The sequence below is a fragment of the Bradysia coprophila genome, unplaced genomic scaffold (assembly GCF_014529535.1).
Source record: "Bradysia coprophila strain Holo2 unplaced genomic scaffold, BU_Bcop_v1 contig_94, whole genome shotgun sequence".
NCBI classification, from domain to species: Eukaryota; Metazoa; Arthropoda; class Insecta; order Diptera; family Sciaridae; genus Bradysia; species Bradysia coprophila.
The window spans coordinates 765,843-775,766 of record NW_023504022.1 but is presented as its reverse complement, the minus strand read 5'-3'; the positions used below and the strand labels follow the sequence as shown (position 1 = coordinate 775,766).

The following is a 9,924-nucleotide window of genomic DNA, read 5'->3' as shown; positions in this document are numbered from 1 at the left end:
TATAAGAAGATCGTAGGTAGCCAGAGGTTATTGCATTGTAAAAACGTTTGCACACTCTACTCGCATTTCGGGTCCCGCAACCTACTCTACTTTTATGTGCTTGCTAAGCTAAAATTGAGATGATGATGATGATGCAACAGATAAAAAATCTGTTGAGCAAACATTTGTCGACTTTGTTCCGTTGCGAAGATATAAAAGCAACGATCCTCGACTCTGGCATAATGAGTTGGTGGAAAAATATGTTCGTCTCGATTTTGATTTTTGCATTGTTGGTGGTGGTGGTGAGGATAAAGTATTTTTTGCGTTAAAGTGAATGGCTGCGAGTAATCCAAATTTAGTGTCCGTCAATAGCAATCACACTACCAAATGGATTCACGTTCAATGAAACAAAGTATTTGGACTTGAAATCAAGGCTAATTATGCACTGGAGAAATGCGAAGATGCTACAGCCGGATGTTCCAACGATTGTTCAGCAAAATTGGTAAAATATTGTTTAGGCCGAAAACGGAAGAGATCGCGTTGCTTCATTGTGTTCGGTCTGCTATAAATCGGATTGCCATAGGAAACGCAGCCAAACTGTCGGTCTTAGCAGCGCAAAATTGATCTTACACGTTTTCAGCCTTAAAATCTCAATCCGAGGAAAAGTAACGTTTTATTTGAATTAATCGAAAATAGATCTGCGATGGACGCTACAACGCCATTGACGCTTACCCGTGTGATTCGTTTAAACCCTACTGTGTGCAAAATGTTACCGACACACCGCTTTGTTTCGGCAACTTTCCAATGAGTAATCCAGCATGTGTAACACGAGCCATAAACAATTTCGTCTGCACAGAAGACGGACAGTTCCCTGGTAAAGTTTGCGAATTTTATTGCAGCAACAGAAATTCGAATAATTTCCTTTTCTCTCCGCAAAAAGATCCGACTGACTGCTCCAAATACCATGTGTGCAAAGGCAGTTCTCATTCTATCGAAGAGTGCCCAGCCAGTCATCATTTTATCTCAGACGGAAACATGGAAGATATGCACTTGAACCCCGGCAGTGGTCAATTTAGTTGTCGATTTAGAAATGAGAACGATGTTTGTTTGTGCCACCGATTTGAATGCGAAGCAGCACCAAACACATACGTCCTCCGTCCCGACGACTATTTCAATTACGCTTACTGTCTCCAAATTGGAACGACCAGCAAAGTTGTGATGTTTAAATGTCCGAGTGGAAGCAGACACCGTGGCTGGGACTGGAACTCACCAACGCCAGCTGTGGCTTCTGTTGAGTGTTTTCCACTTGGTACACAGGTCTAATTCGGCTCGTCCGAATAAATCACCAATTTCAGTTTTGGCGCGTAATTCAAGTTTATAGATGACAATAAAGATAGAGAAATCAACTCACGACACGTTGAAAAATATTTTTATCACTGAGACAGTCGAAGTTATTTACCATTCCTGGTATACTGCTGGGGGGAGGTGAGTTTTTCTTACGTGTAACGTCAATGTCGCGTCGCTCATATTAAGTATGTTCTGTTCCCATTGCCTTCTAGTGCGTGCTTAACTCTATTGCCTGCAAAGTCCCAGTGCGTCATTGACGTCACAACTAAAAATGAGATTAGATTAAGGGTGGGTGGGTGTTTGGTTGGGTGGACCCAAAGCATATAAATACCTTTTTGGATGGGGAACCGTTGGGTCTGTAGTGCTTGTCTAAGCGTTGTCAGATTCTTTCAGTGTTATTCATATAATGTAGGATGTACTTTGGGAAGGTGTTGTGGTGTACAGAATATAGCTAAATATCTAGCCATAGTGTTGTGTGACTGTTTAAGTTACAGTTACTCCGTGAGGTCTGCTGACCTTTTTAAATTTTTGTCTACTTAACGATTGGTCGTATTTTGTACGTATTTTGTTACTTATTCGGTTGACCATGTTTATCTTGGTAGGCTGAAGGAGGTCCACCGTCTTTGAAATATGGCAGCTCGTTCCGTCTTCCCAGTTGTTGGTCTTCAGGATTTTTAGGATTTTTTTGAGTTCCCTTCTGGACTCATTCCTACAATTGTATCACTCCGCATAGTTCATCAGCTTCCTATTTCGAGAAATTTATTAATTTAATGAATTTTTCATGTCTTTTTTGCGTTGGATTTTTGGGTTCACCTGATAAGAGTGATAAGGGGTCGTTCATAAAGTATGTCACGCTAAAATCTTGTCTTGAGCAATAATTAAGCCAGATTGAGTTACGGCGTACGCCTATTAAAGCTTGCTTCACTTGCTAATTCCACAAATTAAGTGTACTTCACTTGCTGATTATCCTTTTAAGCCTATGAAGGTGCCGATCTTTGCGAATTGAGTGTAGCGAGTCATTCTTTGTAAATAGAGTTTCAACGATGCTCTCATAAATGATGTTTCCAGCGAGGATTGGATAGTAAGGTGATCGTTTTGCTGAAGCATGAGTTCATTGTTGTTGAACGAATTTTCGACGTTTCTGTTGAATGTTTTTGAACGGAGATTGTGTTTTTGCTGCGTTTGGGTGTTTTCATTGCAGACTTCCCATTTTATTCTCGAATTTCCCATCAAGCTATGGCAATTTAATATGGAAATTTTATAGCTGTCTTGTTTAAGTTCTTCTAGCGGAAACAACTGAAGATAGTCACTCTGACACTCTTACACTCTGTTTGTTCCTATTTTTATTTTATTTTTAGTCCCGTACGAAGTACTGGGGGCTTATAACATGTGGAATTCGAAGCAGACGGTAAGGGCAAAGCATTTGTCTATGATTATAGATGACGAATCCACAATAAAAAAAATGTCTGTCTGTCTGTCCGTCCGTCCGTCCGTCCGTCTATCTGTGTACACGATAACTTGAGTAAAACTCAGCCGATTTCAAAAATTATTTTTTTCCGTGATAGGTAATGACAATGGCAAGACCCCATATGAAAATGGTCATATTCGGGTCGACCACTCATGAGCTGGGGTCCAATAAGTGTTTTAGAGTTTTTCGAAGATATCTACGGCATTTTAAACGCTACACTTGTAAGTGATATGTCATCAATGTAATGAAAGGTATTTACAATACCAATCGACAAAAAAAAAGTTCATGGAAATTGGATGACCGACTCGTGAGCCCATGATGTGAACCAGGTATAGGGCGCCAAGCAGTTTTTGCTTGTAGGTTGGCCAAATTTGAGCAGATCTCGACTGTTTTTGCTTTATTAGATAGGTATACCCAAAAATTCCCAAATATTTCCAAAAATTCCCAAATATTCCCAAAATTCCCAAATTTTCGACTGTTCTGACGGCTTGTTTAGCTTCATTCTAATGGGCGTTTAAGCTGTGGAATGAACGCCAGCTCGCTTTGATTCACTTAAGGTTATACAATTTACTGAGTTATATAGAAGTAAAGGACGGATTAGGCTTCCAACCACAAATGTATTGCAGCAAAAGAATAAAATCGATTAGGTCTTTGTCTCCCCTTGTCGTCTTCTGTGAAAATATGCATATTAGAGTTTGTCCTTCCTGTTAAAGTTTTATAGGATAGATACTATGTCCAAGGAGTTTTTTTTGTACGTGCGAGTCTATTTAATTTTGTTCATACTCAATTGATTGATTATGAAAAGTATGAGTGAAATACACGTCCGGATAAAGGATATTTAGAGATTGAACTTAACAGTTCAATGTCCGGGAGTATGTTCATACTCAAACGATTGATTATGATGTGATATGATGCTTGTACATGATAATGATATGAAATTTCTATACATTCAGATCGCATGTAAGAATTATTATATGCGCGCGCATATTCATGCTCGCGCATGCCCAATGCATTAACGATTTCGTACATCCAGGTGAATTCACTGGAAAATTATTATTTTTCTTGGAATGATAACATCCCTCGCAGTTTTGTATAATTATGTGAATTATGTATAATAGAATTGTTATACCTGAATCATATACGCGACATTATAACCGAATGTAAAGAATTATATGCGCGAATGTAAACATTGCAATCATTAACGTGTAATATGATATGCATTACGCGAAATATGTAGTAAAAGGATGCTAAATGATTTATGGTATACATTTCTTGGAAATGTTTATAATAAATTGTCATTCTTGAAACATTTATTCCAAATACTTTTGGAATAAATGTATTAACCAAATTGTGGAAAAGGATGAACGTCACATCCGGTGCATTGCTTAATTACTATGTGAACCAAGCGTTAGAATACTTCCCATGATAATTATAAGTGATTGTAATTATAACAATAAGTTCTTTGTTTAGATTAAGTATAAATACTGCATTCATTCAATGAATAAAGAGAGAGTTTAATCTGCACTTGAAGAGTGAACAAGTAAAACTTAGTTCCTGGCAGGCTTCTCTAATGCCTGACCAGGAACATACATAACTATTGAATATAAGTTGATTGTTAAATAGTACTTAAAAGTGATAAATAAAATGTTAATAAAAGCAATACAATAAGTGTTTATAAAATATAAAAATATCCTCTAAGGAGGTATGTTAAGAAAAAGCTCTTAATGGTTAAAAAATTGGTGACCCCGAACGCTTGAAATGAGCGCGAGTAAAAATTAAAAGTTAAATGTATCAGAAAGAATTGAACATAAAACAAAGGAAAATCAATCGCAGACTGCAGCCGTTGATTTATTAAACAATTAAAAAGTGTAAGGGTATTACGCAAAAAGTGCACTTAAATCAACACGATGTGTTAAAATAAAATAAAAAACAAATAACACGGTGTGTTATAAAAAATAAAAACTTAAGTTAAATCCTCAAGCAGCACGGTTTGTTAGAGGAAAAATAAAGTGACACGGTGTGTTGCAAAAATAAAAAGTTGAATTCAAAATCCACAAACGGCACTGGCTGTTAAAGTAGAAGTGGGAATTCTTAACAAAAAATAACGCGGCGCGTTAAAATAAAAATAAAGTAGCCTTGGAAACTACATATAGACATAGGTTGTCACAAAAAGTGAGAGTCCAAGCTATAATAGAAATAGAACTGAGACCCACAATAAAAAAAGAAAGAAAGAAAGTAGCCTTGCAAACTACGTATCGGCGCGGTGTGTCGAAAATGTTAAAAAATTATTGGTGGTCTAGCTAGAAAAGCCACAAATAAAGAAAAAACATAATAAATACTTGAGTACTACATCCAAAAAAAAAGGGGGAGTGCACAAGAAGAAATAACGCGGTGCGTTAATTTCACAAGTAACACAGGTTGTTACAAACAAAGCAAGAGGTTAAATCTATGAAAAATTAGAATTTGACTCTGCAAAATAACGCGGTGCGTTAAAAAATCGGTTAGTTGCGCAACAGAACCGATTTAAGCAGTATGTATTCAAAAACAACAGTTATGTTAAAGAATCAGATATGCAAAACCGAACGTACATTGATCGTAGTCGGAATAACAGGATAAAGGATCCTAAAACAAAAAGACTCAAGATGTCAAAAAATATGCATTGTGATCATGCTTATTCGCATAAGAAACAAGCGTATGCAACTGCGTTGAAAGCGAAAAAGGTCATAGGCGACAGGATTCACTTAAGATTGACCAATCATCAATTAACGGCTATTGACACGAAAATTATCAATATGTCCAGTAATTGAAACAAAAACCATGCATAGTGTGAACTGCAAGCTGCGGATCCAGAGTTGAATTCGGCAACCCTTACCATATGAATTATAAAGAAAAATGGTTAGGAAATTCAACTTAATACATCAGCCGTATTAAAATCCGATTTCTGGAAATGGCAAAAACTACAGCACCAGTCTGAGAAATGGACAGTAATAACAGAAAAATGGAAAAGTTTAACAAGCAAACGGAAACAACCATCGTAGGACGATGAGCACAATGACTCAACAAGTCATGCGTCATTGATGAAGTCAACATGGAAACCAGCTAATGAATATCTACACTCTTGCTGTATTTTGGACGCAGCTAAGTAACAAACCACATTGACAGTTTCGACAAGTGCATTGTGATATCTGATAATGCATTTCTAATATGATTAGTGAATATCTACACTCTTGCTGTATTTTGGACGCAAAATGGAGTAAGAAGATCGCAGGCATATTGGACGCAATATGTCGGATCAGTGGATGTTCGGTGGTCGTAAAAGAAATAGCACGATCTAGAATAAGCAATCACAAACAAGATTTTAATAAATGGCAAATCAGCTGACCAGTAGAGCGGTCGTTATAGTCGTTTATGGAACATTAGGATCTGGTATTCAACATATTTTGATTTTGGGGACAAGGCATCTGGCGTTAAAGGGATAGTAGAGCAGCCTTAATATTTGCTTTTCGTTCGATGTTAACTGACGTTCAATGGTAGTCTTGGTATTCATTTTTTGTACAATGGACGTGTTTAACAACATTGACATCTATAAATGAGACCATGGCAGCCAAGTTTCAAGAAACAAACAGCCTTGTAACCCATGCATAGTACAATCCTGACATTAGGAGTAGAATTGCGACAAGCATAAACCAAAAATGGTGAGTTGAAAAGAATTGTTATTTAAGGATTTATTGTAAACCGAAGTGACTATTGATATACCAACTAATGTGCCAGATGAGAAATTAAAATGTATTATTGCAAACTACGAATAAATGTTCATGAAAAAGATTGCATCAGAAAGAATTCCATAAAATTTAAATGTGACCTTAAAATTTTGTTATTCCTGTTCTTAATCGCTGCTGATTTCTATAGCGGAAACTTAATTGAAATGACCAAAGAAATGCATAAAATTAAAAACTTTCGGAATGAAACAATTGAGCAATATTATAATAATTACATTTGATCTTTCTGATGCATTCTAGGAACCAAGTAAATAACTTGTTTGAAGTTGAAAATATATGAAAATTGCCATTGTTGCAGTTTGCAAAGAAATATTCAATTATCAATCATTAATCAATATGAACACCGTGGATGGGTTCATTACAAACCTTTAACAAGAAACAGTAGTAATCACAATTTAGAACCCGGAAGTGTCTTTCGATATCTATCATTGCAATCAGAAAAGGATTTTATCTTTTATTCCGAAGTCAGGCAATTGAAAAACCGCACGAAAAATTGAAAGAAAATTGGCTGTTTAATGTCATTTGATTCCTAAGCGCGACTGTTTAGGAAATGAAAATGAAAAAAGTTTAAAAGAATAATTGATGGGGCAGCACGATATTTTTCGTGTATAAGGACTCTCCAATTTAAAATACGAATAAAAATTATAGAATATTTTGGAATAATTGATTAAATCTATTTGGATTTAACGGCCAGGAGTATCTTGCAGTTCTTTGTAAATAATCACTACAAAAAGATTTATTTTCGATAAAAAATAACCGCAAAGCGCTTCCACGCTTCCAACTGACCAATTCAAGAACTTAACAATTGTAAGAAGTGACCGAATTGACTCATAATATGACATGATTTAAGTATTGCTCTTCTTTTAATTCGGTAATGAACGTCGTCGAAATGAATTATTTGGATAATTAATTATTATAGTTTTTGATACTTTGAAGCACTTGTCTCAATTCGATGAAGTTATGAATGATATCTTAAACAGAAGCAATTTGAAATTCAAACTTATTCCTTGCATGAGTAAGGTTATATTTGTTTGTAAAAAAGGGTCGAATTATAATGTATTTCTGCAATTCATATGGAAAGTGCGTTGAAATTCAGTTCTTGCAATTTTTTCAAATCAATAAGCTTATTACTTTGAGAAAATATTGGGATAGTAAAATTTTAAAATTTCTACATTTTCTAAAAAATGGAAAAACTCACAAATAATTCATATGACGGACGTGTATCTTTGCAAATGAGAGACGCTAAAGATAATAAATTATGTCGTCTCAGTAACATACTGTAACATACAGAACGATATTCTCGTTTATTGTGTTCGGCGATTGGGAAAGAATTCCACATTAATGTGATGGGGATAATAGATTAAGATTGACTTGTTCGGTATGTGTTTTGTATGTAGATAGAAGCACGGGGTTTCGGTGGGTTTTGAAATTCAGTCTCTTTATGTTGTCCGCATTGCAATGTCAAACATATGTGCAAGGTCTTTAATTTGTGCTAGGTGAAGTCATTTTTCACCAAGCGACCAGCGTAACCTCCCAATAAAAATATCTTGAAATTGTCAATAACGTGTGGCAACATATAAAAGAGAAAAACCAAAACCCACAAGAAACCGGTGGCGAATCTACTTGTCAGCGGACAATACATAAACAAATTCCTTAATCTATTCTATGTAAAATTAAATTTTTTATATTTAATTTTGTCCGGGAGGATTTACCGTTCCTTATCAAACCATTGCCAAATACGGTAAGGTTTAGAACTCCGTTTTGATTGACATGAAAGATCTAATTAGAAGGCAGCGATCGAATTTTGAAGTCACAAACTTTTCAATGTCAGCATTGATAAAAACTCGTTTTTAAACACCTGCAATTTGTGCAGTTAATTAAAATGAAATTACATCATTCAAAATTACAAACTAGAGACAGTGGAATGATCTCATGATGATCTTTATTCCTACGAATGTAAAAATTACGTGATGGATAAAGTAACTTCACACATTTGCTCCTTATCATTATTAACAAGAATTTCCAAAATTGACAAAATAGAAATTCAATCAGTAAATCACAAAAGTTTGATTTTTAATAGAAATTTGTGTATGTTTATTGGAATTATGGTAAAGAATGTTTTTGCTTGCCACACGAAAATGACGTTAGATGACAATTTAATTGAATTGAAATAATACATTAAGTACATAATATGTGTTGAAATTGTAACAAGTCTAAGTAATTCAATTATCAATAGTACTCAATGACTGAATTTTCTTCTTGACAAAAGAATTTCAAAGGATTTTGTGTTTACTGATATTGCGAAAGAAAAGTTGTACACAATTTTAAATTAAAATCGAAAATTTCTCTAATCACAGAGAATACGATTAACATGAGAAAAAATAATGATCGTAACATGAAAACAATGTTTTTAATTTCCAATATTAAATAGATGAGATAGTGTCATAAAGAAAAAGGGCATTTTTCAATACATTTACAGTTCCGTAGTAGATTAATGGAAAGTAAAGATCACACCATTACTTACATTGAGTCAAAATGATTTAGTTGTTAAAAACATTTGTCAATCAGATACTTTGAAAGATTAATTAACTTGAATTATATAAACTCACAAAATGAGACAAAAATTTATTTCCCAAATAAAGGGCAAAAATGCTCAAAGACAAAAAAGATTATGATAAAATAATATAATGTAACAAAATGTATGATAATTGTTGAACATTGGTGGAAGCATTTGAAAAATGTGTGACGCAATGTCACATTAATGGCTAGCTCCTGCTAAAATAATGGCGAAATAAATTTATCTACCTATCGCTATAGCTGTTCCAAATATTGTTGTAAATGTGATAGAATAGATGTGACATATCGTTAAAAGAATGAGGATATCATGGGATTGACCTTAATAGATCAATGTCCGGGAGTATGTTCATACTCAATTGATTGATTATGAAAAGTATGAGTGAAATACACGTCCGGATAAAGGATATTTAGAGATTGAACTTAACAGTTCAATGTCCGGGAGTATGTTCATACTCAAACGATTGATTATGATGTGATATGATGCTTGTACATGATAATGATATGAAATTTCTATACATTCAGATCGCATGTAAGAATTATTATATGCGCGCGCATATTCATGCTCGCGCATGCCCAATGCATTAACGATTTCGTACATCCAGGTGAATTCACTGGAAAATTATTATTTTTCTTGGAATGATAACATCCCTCGCAGTTTTGTATAATTATGTGAATTATGTATAATAGAATTGTTATACCTGAATCATATACGCGACATTATAACCGAATGTAAAGAATTATATGCGCGAATGTAAACATTGCAATCATTAACGT

At 34.7% G+C, this 9,924-nt stretch overlaps 1 long non-coding RNA gene across 2 annotated transcripts; it reads left to right on the top strand.

The window, feature by feature from the left end:
• The first annotated feature begins 223 nt into the window (after positions 1–223).
• On the top strand, positions 224–1,377 carry LOC119085537. 2 transcript variants are annotated; one of them, XR_005089308.1, is made up of 4 exons: positions 224–281; positions 339–481; positions 676–853; positions 920–1,377. It is a non-coding gene; the product is annotated as an uncharacterized LOC119085537 (long non-coding RNA). The 2 variants fall into 2 exon arrangements; XR_005089307.1 differs by lacking the exon at positions 224–281 and having other exon boundaries at positions 328–481.
• Positions 1,378–9,924: the final 8,547 nt, after the last annotated feature.